Genomic DNA, 11,808 nt, shown 5'->3' with positions numbered 1-11,808 from the left:
TGCAAATTCTGCAATTTTTCAATTATAATAGTTTTTAACCTTTTCTCAATCATCTATCTTTTACAATTTCAGAATTCATATCTCTATCTACAAAGGAAGTAGATATGGTAGGATATGTTAAACCAGCTTTTTAGTTTCATACAGGAAGTTTCAAATTACTTTAAATATTACAACAAGATTTGGTATTATATAATTAATTAATGTTAATAGAATGATTAAATAAGATCTGGCTATCTGTTATTTTTAAGAAAATAGTTAATTTTTTACTAAAATTAGTTTCTATTTAATTTCATTAATATTCATAAAATTATAACTTTATCTTATATAGCTATAATATGCTATAAAATATTTCATACTTAGATAAAAATTTTTGACCTAAAATATCGATATTTTATGGCATGTATATCTACATACAACTGTGTAAGCATGCCAATTACATTTGCATGAGTTTTTTGCTGTATATAAAATCTACATATGTAGAATATGCTGAACACATTAGCTTTGTAAATTCATATGAAGGAAAGTTTGCAAGGTATGAATGGGTATTTTAAATGTTAATTCTTAGTGATTAATAGTGATAAAACTTGTCTAGCTTTTGTGATGTATATGATTAAAACTAAGTAGCTAGCTCAATAAATTAATATGATACAGTGATCTTATTATTTATGTATATCTACCTATTCTCCTATCTTACCACCAACATGTATATTAAAACATTTTTCTCAGCCTCTAATATAACATATATTTAAATATTAACAATGGGTAATAAGTTGAGTAAATAACCTAACCTTTAAACAAAAAGTTATGAGAAATTCAAATGATAAAATAGAATTATAAGCTTTAATATGGTAGCTTTTATGGAGTGCTAGTCTGAAAAATTACAAATATATTTTTATATTATTTTCTCCTTCATATCTGGATGAATAGACAGGACAGACATGAACTGATTCCAGCCCTGGAAATAGTGGGCAGGTTAATAACTTGACCTACATATTACAAATAATAATAATAATTATTATTATTATTGAAACTATTCTTCCACTTGGTTTAGACAGAAACCATGAAAAGAAGTTATTATAAGCCATGTAATGAAGACCATAACATCTTGGGCATGAGCATATATCTCTCTGGCTTAACTAAATTTAGACAAAGAATTTGATGGATTCCTTAAATGATTCAAATGTAATGAAGCAATAGAAAAAACCCATCCTTAGGAGTGCAGGTAGAAATGTTCACCATGAAGGTTCCTGATAATATGTCTGAAAACATTTTCCTAGCTTCTTTCTTCATAGTGTTGGAGATGGAACCCAGGAGCTCCCGTATGCAAGGCGTGTGCTCTGTTTCCAGCTCTCACTTCTATTCACTCTCCTGATGACATCACTGAAGAGTAAAAGACTGTGATGTAACCACATGCTGTGTCATAAAATTAAATGTGTCAATGTTGTACCCAAGGAGCTGAAGGGGTCTGCAGCCCTATAGGTGGAAAAACAATATGAACTAACCAGTACCCCCAGAGCTCGTGTCTCTATCTGCATATGTAGCAGAAGATGGTCTAGTCAGCCATCATTGGGAAGAGAGGCCCATAGGTCTTGCAAACTTTATATGCCCCAGTACAGGGGAACACCAGGACCAAGAAGTGGGAATGGGTGGGTAGGGGAGCAGGGCGGGTTCAGGAACTTTCGGGATAGCATTTGAAATGTAAATAAAGAAAATATCTAATAAAATTTAAAAAATTAAAAGAAAAAGAAAAAAAAGTGTCAATGTCTCATCACAAAGTCCTATTGCTGTGTGAACAACATGAGTTGAGAAAGCCCAGAAGGCTTGTATATCTTCAGTGTATGGACAATCTATCTATTATGTAGTTCAAAGAGTGTGAAGGAGTAACTCATGTTTCGCCATAGTGTCCTGGCCTTGCCCAGAAGAGGCAACGTCAGCATGCGTATGCTATTTATGGGAGGTCATGAAGCAGAATGTCTGGTAAGCTGCAAAGCTACACCAGTGAATGAGCAGGTGCTAACAATTTGGCTGGAAGAAACACTGTTAGAAAATGGAGGACAAATCATTTGGAATAACTTGGGTGACAAGGTCACATCCTGTGAGAAAGAACACAGAATCACAACTAGTCTAGAGAGTTACAATATTTCAGAATTTTCTTCTTACTGTAATAGAAACTTGTGCTGGATATAGACTCTCCTTTTCTTTTATTAATATATCTTCAAAAGTTCCCATAAGCAGACTCATGACTTCTTTGTTAATTCCTGTATGTATAAGCGTAGCATTGCTTTTGACCAGAAAACTCATTTTACTGCTGATGAAGTAAGGCAGTGGGCTTGGTGACATAACATTTTCTGGTCCTAGGTTTCATGTTACATTGAAACAGCTGATCCTGGATAATACAAAAATAGTCTTTTAAAAATTCAGGAGAATCTTTTGGTAACTTTTTGTGGAGTTGGGATGGTAAATATTATTTTATAACAAAATATTTTAAGACTTTCATACATGAGTGTATTTTACCAACATTATTCCTCCTTCTTCTCCCTCATCCAATTCCTCTGATGCCCCACAAATTCTCAAATATATAATCTCTTCTTTAGTTATATTTATATATGAATTTGAATATATACATATATATGTACAGATACATGTATTCATATACAACCTACTTAATTATCTGGTGTTTAGCAATTATACATGTCCTGAGGGTTGACACGTGATTAGATAACATAAGAAAAGGTTGTTCCTTGCAAAATAAGGGTTCTTCCTCCTTCCCCAGCTACTACACCTCTTTGTATAGACTTGGGCTATTGGTAGAATACATATGGTTAATACAGATTACTTTTTAACCCAGTTTTCAATAAAGAATATTTAAACTTTACTAAATAACCTTTTTTAAAAACCAAAATACTAAATATTAGATTCCAACTGCTGAGTATAGCTTAGAGTCGCTTGTTAGTACGTTTGAACTCATATGTCCTGATTGCTCATTCTCAGACTTCAGCCTCATTCCACACTCTTATTATTCCTTTGCGCTCAGCACTGGTGACAAATCTTTCTTTTCTATTTGCATGAAAAACCCATAATTTTTAGGTGAAGAATCTTGTTTTCTTGCTAGTCATGACTTTCCCACCCATCTCTGCAGGGCTTAGCTCAGTGGCCTTAAGGTATATCATTATTACACCCCTGAGATATGACTCACTCTTTCTCTTCCTTGGTCTCTTCTACTGCTTGTCATTGTTAAATATCTCATTCAATTTTTGTATTTTTATCTTCTTTGTTCCTATAAAATGTTAAAAGCTCCCAACAGAGTACTATTTACCTTTAAAAACATAGTAATTCATCTTCTAGCACAGAATCTATCATTTATAGATGATGATAGATAGATAGATAGATAGATAGATAGATAGATAGATAGATGATAGATAGTTATAGATAGATAGATATAAATCAAATACAAATATTTTTCTCAAAATAATGACTGTCTAAAAATCCCCTTTGCCAATTTTTATTTACAAATTTAAGGTATATGTCTTAATTAGGGACTCTATTGCTTTAAAGAGACATGACCACAGTAAGTTTTATTAAGGAAAACATTTAATTTGGGCTGACAAATTATATATATGTGTGTCATTTTTTTCTAATCTATGCTCTCTGATCCATAGACTTTATGTTAGAATTTTGTTGCCTACACCTTTGGTCCCTGCACCTCACAGGTTCTGTTTGAAAAGAATGAATATAAAGTTAGCATACCCTATGCAGCAAGTCTCTGCTAATAAAAAATGACTCTGATAAATGAGTAAAAAAGCATAAAACTCAGAGGTCTAAAAATAAAGATCAACATGTCTTTATTATTTTCTATTAGTGGCAGAAAGTGATAAAAATTGCAAACTAGTATATTCATTTGAATTCCAAATTTCCAAGTGGTTATTCAACTGATTATTGTAATGAATTTCTTATTTTCTTAACATTAAAAAATGTTCATTTACAAATAAATATTACTTGACATGTAGTTTAAAATTAATATTCAAATTATTATTATAAAACTACAAGTCACTTAAAAGATGAAATATGATCCCAGCACTCGAGAGGCAGAGGCAGGTGGATTTCTGAGTTTGAGGCCAGCCTGGTCTACAAAGTGAGTTCCAGGACAGCCAGGGCTACACAGAGAATCCCTGTCTCAAAAACAAAACAAAAACAAACAAACAAAAAAAGATGAAATATGCTCTGTTTCAATAAATGTTATCCTATTTTTATTTCACTAGTAAAAATACAATTGTAGATACATAAAGAAAGGACTTAAAAGAGTTGTCTTAAATACAGCACAGACAACAAAATAAGTGGGAATCTGAAAACACTTAGATCTTATAGAACATAAACTCACAGTGCTCTGCATTTGATCAACATCCAGGTGGGAAAAAAAGAAAGAGCAGGAAGTGAATAATCATTTCAACTAAAAACTTCTTAGCTGGAACAAAAATACTGAGTTTCCTGCAAAATAAAATAATTAACTCTAAGTGCTATTTATACTTTCCCAGGGAGACCCCCTCAACACAGCAAAGACAAGAGTGTGAGTGCTGGCAGGTGGGGAGGAGCTGTAAAGGGTGACTTCTGGACAGGGGAGGCTTGTTATGCACATATGTCTCCATAATTAAATTTTAATGTGTAAAGAGATAAGGAAAAATCCTTTCTAAAAATTACATAAGCATACTAAGTGGTCCTGGATTACATTATTGAAAATGCTCTCGTTCCCATATTTGTTTTCAAAGTCAGCCTTGGACAAAGAGTTTATGAGTATGCTGGCTTGGGGCTCTCAATTTAATTATGTTATTCAACTCTCTGTAATTTGTATCAAGAACAAAATTCCCTTATCAAAATCACTTTTCAGGAATTGATTCACTTGGGAGAAAAAGTTCATATAGTTTATTTCTTTTTCTTCAATATCTATCTATTTATCATCTATCTATCTATCTATCTATCTTTCTGTCTGTCTATCTATCTGTATCTGTCTATCATTTATGTAGTCTGTTGGAAGGGGACATGTGGATATTATGGTGATAAGAGGACAAGGAGTTAGATTCTCTTCTCTCTTTTCTTTATAAGCGATCCTGAGATGGAATTCAGATTGCCAGGCTTAACAGGAAGTTTCAGTACCTATTAAGACATCTCATATCCTCTACTGGGATTTCCACACAATTTCAATAATTGTTTTGAAACTCCACTAAAGCCCAAAATTGTTTGTTGACATTTTCATATAAAAAAAAAAAGAACATAGAGTCTTAAGATCCATTTGGGGATAATATGCATTACTATAATTCTAGGTCTTCCTGTTAACAATCACAATATATGCATCCACTTATTTGTGACTATTGTAAAAGGAAAGTGTAGAAATTTAGTATTGGAAAATAGTCTACCTTGAGAAAGTTTGGAAACATTTAGTTTTTGTCTACAATTAAGATCAAAACTTCTAAGAATAGTCAGAAGCAGCTCAGATCCAAGACTATCAAACCTTCACTTTGGTTACATGGAATCCAAAAGTATAAACATCCGTTCCTTTAGGACTTATGTGAGAGATTTGAAGATGGACCACCATTAGTCAGGAGTATATGTAAGACTAAGAGAAATTGATCCTAAGGTCAGTAAAAAAAATGCTTTTGTTTTATTTTGTCTAGCCTCGGTTTTGTTTTGATTTGCCTTTTTCATGTTTTTGTTGTTGTTTTTGTCTGTTAGTTGGTTCAAAACTGTCCAAACTATACACAGGATGAGAGATGAACTATTTGAGATAGACGCCTCACTCTCTTGTTGAACTAGTCAAGTTAAAAATGAGAGATAGGAGGCTGACATACTGCAAATGAAGAGGCTCTTCTCAAGTTATTTTCTGTGTGTCTGTATCCCTTATCTGACTCCTCTACTAAGTGGTAAGTGCTGTGTTCCTTCACTTAAGCTGTTCTCACACTACCAAGCCCAGCTGTCTTCCTCTGTTTGTAATGGAATCGCTCACCATCCCATTTGTCCTATGGAATACAAGCTGACACTTTAAAGGCTGAAGAGACAGGTTCTCACAGAAACCAGACATTTTGTATAAGAAAAATATTTCTGGGGCTAGAAATGTGACTCAGTGGTTAAGAAGACTTGCTGCTGCTCTTGCGGAAGATTTGGATTCCTAGCACTCAGATCTGACAACTCATAGCTTCCTTTAACTCCAGCTCAAGGGGTCCACACACACTTTCAGCCTCCAAAAATCTATAAAAATGCAAATGTATTATTATTAATGTTGCATACTAGGGGCATACACAAATACACAGTAATAATAAAAAGAAAAGAATAATAATAAAAGTAAATCATGTTTAGCTTTACAACCTCTGAATTTGTTTGTTTGTTTGTTTGTTTGTTTGTTTTAAACTCCAGATTTTATTCCCCTCCTGGTCCACCCTCCAACTGTCCCACATCCCATATCTCCTCCTAGTCCCTCGGTCTCCATGAGGATGTCCTGAGTCCCCACCTTCACCCCGACCCCCAGCCCCACCCCACCAGACCTCTAAACTCCCTGAGGCCTCCAGTCTCTTGAGGATTAGGTGCATCTTCTCTGATTAAAACCAGACCTGTCAGTCCTCTACTGTATGTGTGTTGGGGACCTCATATCAGCTGGTGTATGCTGCCTGGTTGGTGGTCCAGTGTTTGGGGGATCTCAAGGGTCCAGGTTAATTGAGATTACTGGTCCTCTTACAGGTTACCCTCCTTCTAAGCTTCTTCCAATTTTTCCCTAATTCAACCACAGGGGTCAGCAGCTTCTCTCGATTCATTGGGTGCAAAATCGGCATTTGACTCTTTCAGCTGCTTGTTGAATCTTTTGGAGGGCAGTCATGCTAGGTCCCTTTTTGTGAGTGCTCCATAGTCTCAGTAATAGTGTCAGGCCTTGGGGCCTCCCCTTGAGCTGGATGCCACTTTGGGCCTGTCACTGGACCTTCTTTTCCTCAGGCTCCTATCCATTTCCATCTCTGCAGCAGTCAGAATGACTAAGATCAAAAATTCAGGTGACAGCAGATGCTGGCAAGGGTGTAGAGAAAGAGGAATACTCCTCCATTGCTGGTGGGATTGCAAGCTTGTACAACCACTCTGGAAATCAGTCTGGCGGTTCCTATGAAATTGGGCATAGTAGGGCATACACAAATACACAGTAATAATAAAAAGAAAAGAATAATAATAAAAGTAAATCATGTTTAGCTTTACAACCTCTGAATTTGTTTGTTTGTTTGTTTATTTTAAACTCCAGATTTTATGTTCCATATGTTGGAATATTTTATTGTTCCATATGTTGGAACAATTTCTGGATATATGCCCAGGAGAGGTATCCAGAATCCAGGATGCAACAAGTGCCCTTGTGACAGGTCAGTCTTATGAGAATATGGTAACTGAGATCATGTCAATGGGCTATGAACGAGAACAAGTAATTGCAGCCCTGAGAGCCAGTTTCAACAACCCCGACAGAGCTGTGGAATATCTTCTAATGGGAATCCCTGGAGATAGAGAAAGTCAGGCTGTGGTTGACCCTCCTCCTCAGGCTGTGAGTACTGGAACTCCTCAGTCTCCAGCAGTAGCTGCAGCTGCAGCAACCACGACAGCAACTACAACCACCACTTCTGGAGGCCACCCCCTTGAATTTTTATGGAATCAGCCTCAGTTTCAACAGATGAGACAAATTATCCAGCAGAATCCTTCTTTGCTGCCAGCCTTGCTACAGCAGATAGGTCGGGAGAACCCTCAGCTGCTGCAGCAAATTATCCAACACCAGGAGCATTTTATTCAGATGCTGAATGAACCCGTTCAGGAAGCAGGTGGTCAAGGTGGAGGAGGAGGTGGTGGAGGAGCCGGTGGAGGTGGAGGCGGCGGAGGAATTGCAGAAGCTGGAAGTGGGCACATGAATTACATTCAAGTAACACCTCAGGAGAAAGAAGCTATAGAACTAGAATGGTTAAAGGCATTAGGATTTCCCGAAGGACTTGTGATTCAAGCATATTTTGCTTGTGAGAAGAATGAGAATCTGGCTGCCAACTTCCTTCTACAGCAGAACTTTGATGAAGACTGAAGGGACTCTTTTGTACCTCACATTCACACCAGTGCATTACACTAACCTTGTTCACTGGATTGTCTGGGGTGACTTGGGCTCATATCCACAATATTTGGTATACGGTAGTAGGTTGGTGGGGGTGGGGAGCTAGGATATAGGGCAGGGAAACATACAGTTGCATGTCTGCTTCAATTAGCAGATGCTGCAGATCCACACAGTGTAAAATACTATACAACCAAACATCCGCCTTTACAGGTCATTATTCTTCTAAGCAGTAGGTAACTTTTCCTGGGTTTCATTTTTCTAGTGTACTAGATCCAGAAATTTAGTGTGATGCCCTGCTTTCTCTTTTCTTTGACTTAACATTGGTTTCTGAAAGAATCTTTGCTACCTAGAACCTGCAGTCTGTTTTATGGCAACACTGGATAATGGCTTTTTGAAATTGAGGGGAAAAATTGGAGCATCTGTAAACAGAAATGCCAAATTATTGATAGTCATCGTTGCTGCTTCACATTAGTATGAGACTGATGCAGAGGAAGCCCATTCTTCGTGTTCAGTGCTGGGGATGGGGTTGGGAGGGTAGAAAGGGCGCTTTTTCTTAAAACGAAAATAATTACTGCTATTTTAAAATTTCCTGATTATTGAATGTGAGGCCCTCTAACAATGATTTGAGAAGCTGTACACATAGGCAGAGTTATTTTCCTGTTTACATTGTTTGTTTGTTTGGGGGAAATTGGTAGGTGTCTACTGTTCACTTCATTGTTGTATTGCAGTAAAAGATTTAAAACAAAACAAAAAAAAATCCCTAGGCAAATGGATGGACCTGGAGGGCATCATCCTTAGTGAGGTAACCCAAGTACAAAAGAAGTCACTTGATATGTACTCACTGATAAGTGGATATTAGCCCAGGAACTTAGAACACCCAAGATACAATTTGCAAAACATATGAAACTCAAGAACAAAAACCAAAATGTGGACACTTCGCCCCTTCTTAAAATTGGGAACAAAACACCCATGGAAGGTGTTACAGAGACAAAGTTTGGAGCTAAGACGAAAGGATGGACTATCTAGAGACTGCTGCACCTGGGGATCCATCCCATAATCAGCCTCCAAACAAAGGTACCATTGCATATGTCAGCAAGATTTTGCTGAAAGGACCCTGATAGAGCTGTCTCTTGTGAGGCTATGCCGGTGCCTGGCAAACACAGAAGTGGATGCTCACAGTCAGATATTGCATGGATCACAGGGCCCCCAATGGAGGAGCTAGAGAAAGTACCCAAGGAGCTAAAGGGGTCTGCAACCCTACAGGTGGAACAACAATATGAACTAACCAGTACCACCAGAGCTCCTGCTTCTAGCTGCATATGTAGCAGAAGATGGCCTAGTAAGCCATCATTGGGAAGACAGGCCACTTGGTCTTGCAAACTTTACATGCCTCAGTACAGGGGAACACCACGGCCAAGAAGTGGGAGTGGGTGGGTAGGAGAGCAGGGGTGGGGGAGGGTATGGGGAACTTTCAGGATAGCATTAGAAATGTAAATGAAGAAAATACCTAATAAAAGATTGGAAAAAAAATCTTAAAAGAGAGAAAAAACAAACAAAACCCCCCCAAACTTCCCATAATATCAGATTGACATTAAACTGGATTATTTTTCCCTTTCTGTGTTTTAAGGAAAAATGGGACCAGCTACAGACATGCCCTGAGGATTCTCCCATAGATGAGTTTTTAGTAATTATAAATATGTGTCATTAAAAGTCTATAAAAATATAAATGTATTATTATTAATGTGAATTTTTGCAGGTGATAACACAGTTCACACAATTTTATCTTTATTATTCTTGCTGAGTATAAAAGGCCATTCAAGATAATTTTCAGTTCGATAGCCTGAGGCAAATGTTTCTATGAAGCAGAAAAACAATGACAACAAAAACACATTGCCTTAAGTTCATTCAATAATAGGATCCTCTTATTTTTCTACTAGCCACAGATGACTTAGTTCATTTTATAAGTGCATTTGACTGACTTTAAAAAAATAATAATTCATATGTTGTGAGTGGAAGGAAACTTGAAATAATGTCCTGACTGACTTAACAATGAATCAAGAAAGAATTCTTGAAATTGAATTGGTCTTTCAAATGCATTTTATTATAGGAATAATTTTTAAATTATATTTTATCTTATAAAATAATTGCTAAATTCAATTTTTAAAATACTTATGTTTGATACTAAGTTTTATCTCTTGAGAGTTCACAAAATAAGTATGAGTACAAGCACATTGAACTCTAAATCCATTATCTATTTCTCAAAGCTGTCCACATATCTTCATATTGCATCCAGGTTTGCAATATCCCTGTGCAAACTGTAATCTTGCATGATATTTACTTGATTTTTCTTCATCCTTGGAGTGGATTGATGTCGAAAATACATTGGAAATGTCATAATACCTTGTATATGGCACCTTAGTAAAGTACAGTAGCTGAAAGTTTGAGAGGAGGATTGTTTCCTTCAGTAAACTTTATCTTCAGTTGCTTATTCTGAAGATACATTTTTTTTAAAAAAAAAAACGAGAAAGCTTTGCTATAGTCAGCTTCAGGCAGAAGATGAAATGAGAGGTTTGACGACTGTCTGTATTCTATACTCCATTAAATTTTCCCATTAATGCCAACAGCGAAAATTACAGTCTTTTATTAACTTCTAACATTAAAGAGATTATATAAACTAAACTAAATTTTAATGAAATAATATCTGGGACAATATCATGAAACATGTCCATCAAACTAATCACTTAGTGTTGAGAAATGTGCATTACATTCTTTGTTGTTTTTTATTTTTTTTTATTTTTTTTCCTTTTTTTAATTGGATATTTTCTTCATTTACATTTCAAATGCGATCCCAAAAGTTCCCTACACCCTCCCCCTCCCCCACCCTGCTTCCCTACCCACTCAGTCCCACTTCTTGGCCCTGGTGTTCCCCTGTACTGGGGCATATAAAGTTTGCTAGGCCAAGGGTCCTCTCTTTCCAATGATGGGCAACTAAGCCATCTTCTGTACATATGCAGCTTGAGACACAAGCTCTGGTGGTACTGAATAGTTCATATTGTTGTTCTACCTATAGGGTTGCAGACCCCTTCAGTTCTTGGGTACTTTCTCTAGCTCCTATATTGGGGGTCCTGTGTTCCATCCTATAGATGACTGTGAGCATCCACTTCTGTATTTTCCAGGCACTGAAGAGCCTCACAGGAGACGGCTCTATCAAAGTCCTTTCAGCAAAATCTTGCTGTCTTATGCAAGAGTGTCTCTGTTTGGTGGGTGATTATGGGATGGACCCCTGGGTGGGGCTGTCTCTGCATGGTCCATCCTTTTGTCTCAGCTCTAAACTTTCCCTCTGCAATTCCTTCCATGGATATTTTATTCCCTATTCTAGGGAGGAATGAAGTATCCACACATTGGTCTTCCTTCTTGATTTTCTTGTGTTTTGGAAGTTGTATCTTGGGTGTTCTAGGTTTCTGGGCTAATATCCACTGATCAGTGAGTGCATATCAAGTGACTTCTTTTGTGATTGGGTTACCTCACTCAGAATGATATCCTCCAGATACATCCATTTGCCCAAGAATTTCGTATATTCATTGTTTTTAATTGCTGAGTAGTACTCAATTGTGTAAATGTACCACATTTTCTGTATCCATTCCTCGGTTGAGGGACATCTGGGATCTTTCCAACTTCTGGCTATTATAAATACTGCTGCT

The 11,808-nt window shown here is 36.7% G+C and overlaps 1 pseudogene across 1 annotated transcript; it reads left to right on the top strand.

The window, feature by feature from the left end:
* The first annotated feature begins 7,306 nt into the window (after window positions 1-7,306).
* Window positions 7,307-8,854, top strand: LOC110300079 (annotated as a pseudogene). Its single transcript, XR_002378545.1, has one exon. The product of XR_002378545.1 is annotated as a UV excision repair protein RAD23 homolog B pseudogene (transcript).
* The last annotated feature ends 2,954 nt before the right edge of the window (window positions 8,855-11,808 follow it).

Source organism: Mus caroli, chromosome 8, assembly GCF_900094665.2.
Source record: "Mus caroli chromosome 8, CAROLI_EIJ_v1.1, whole genome shotgun sequence".
In the NCBI taxonomy this organism is placed as follows: domain Eukaryota; kingdom Metazoa; phylum Chordata; class Mammalia; order Rodentia; family Muridae; genus Mus; species Mus caroli.
Note: the sequence above shows the minus strand (reverse complement) of the source record. Positions and strands in the feature narration are given on the sequence as shown.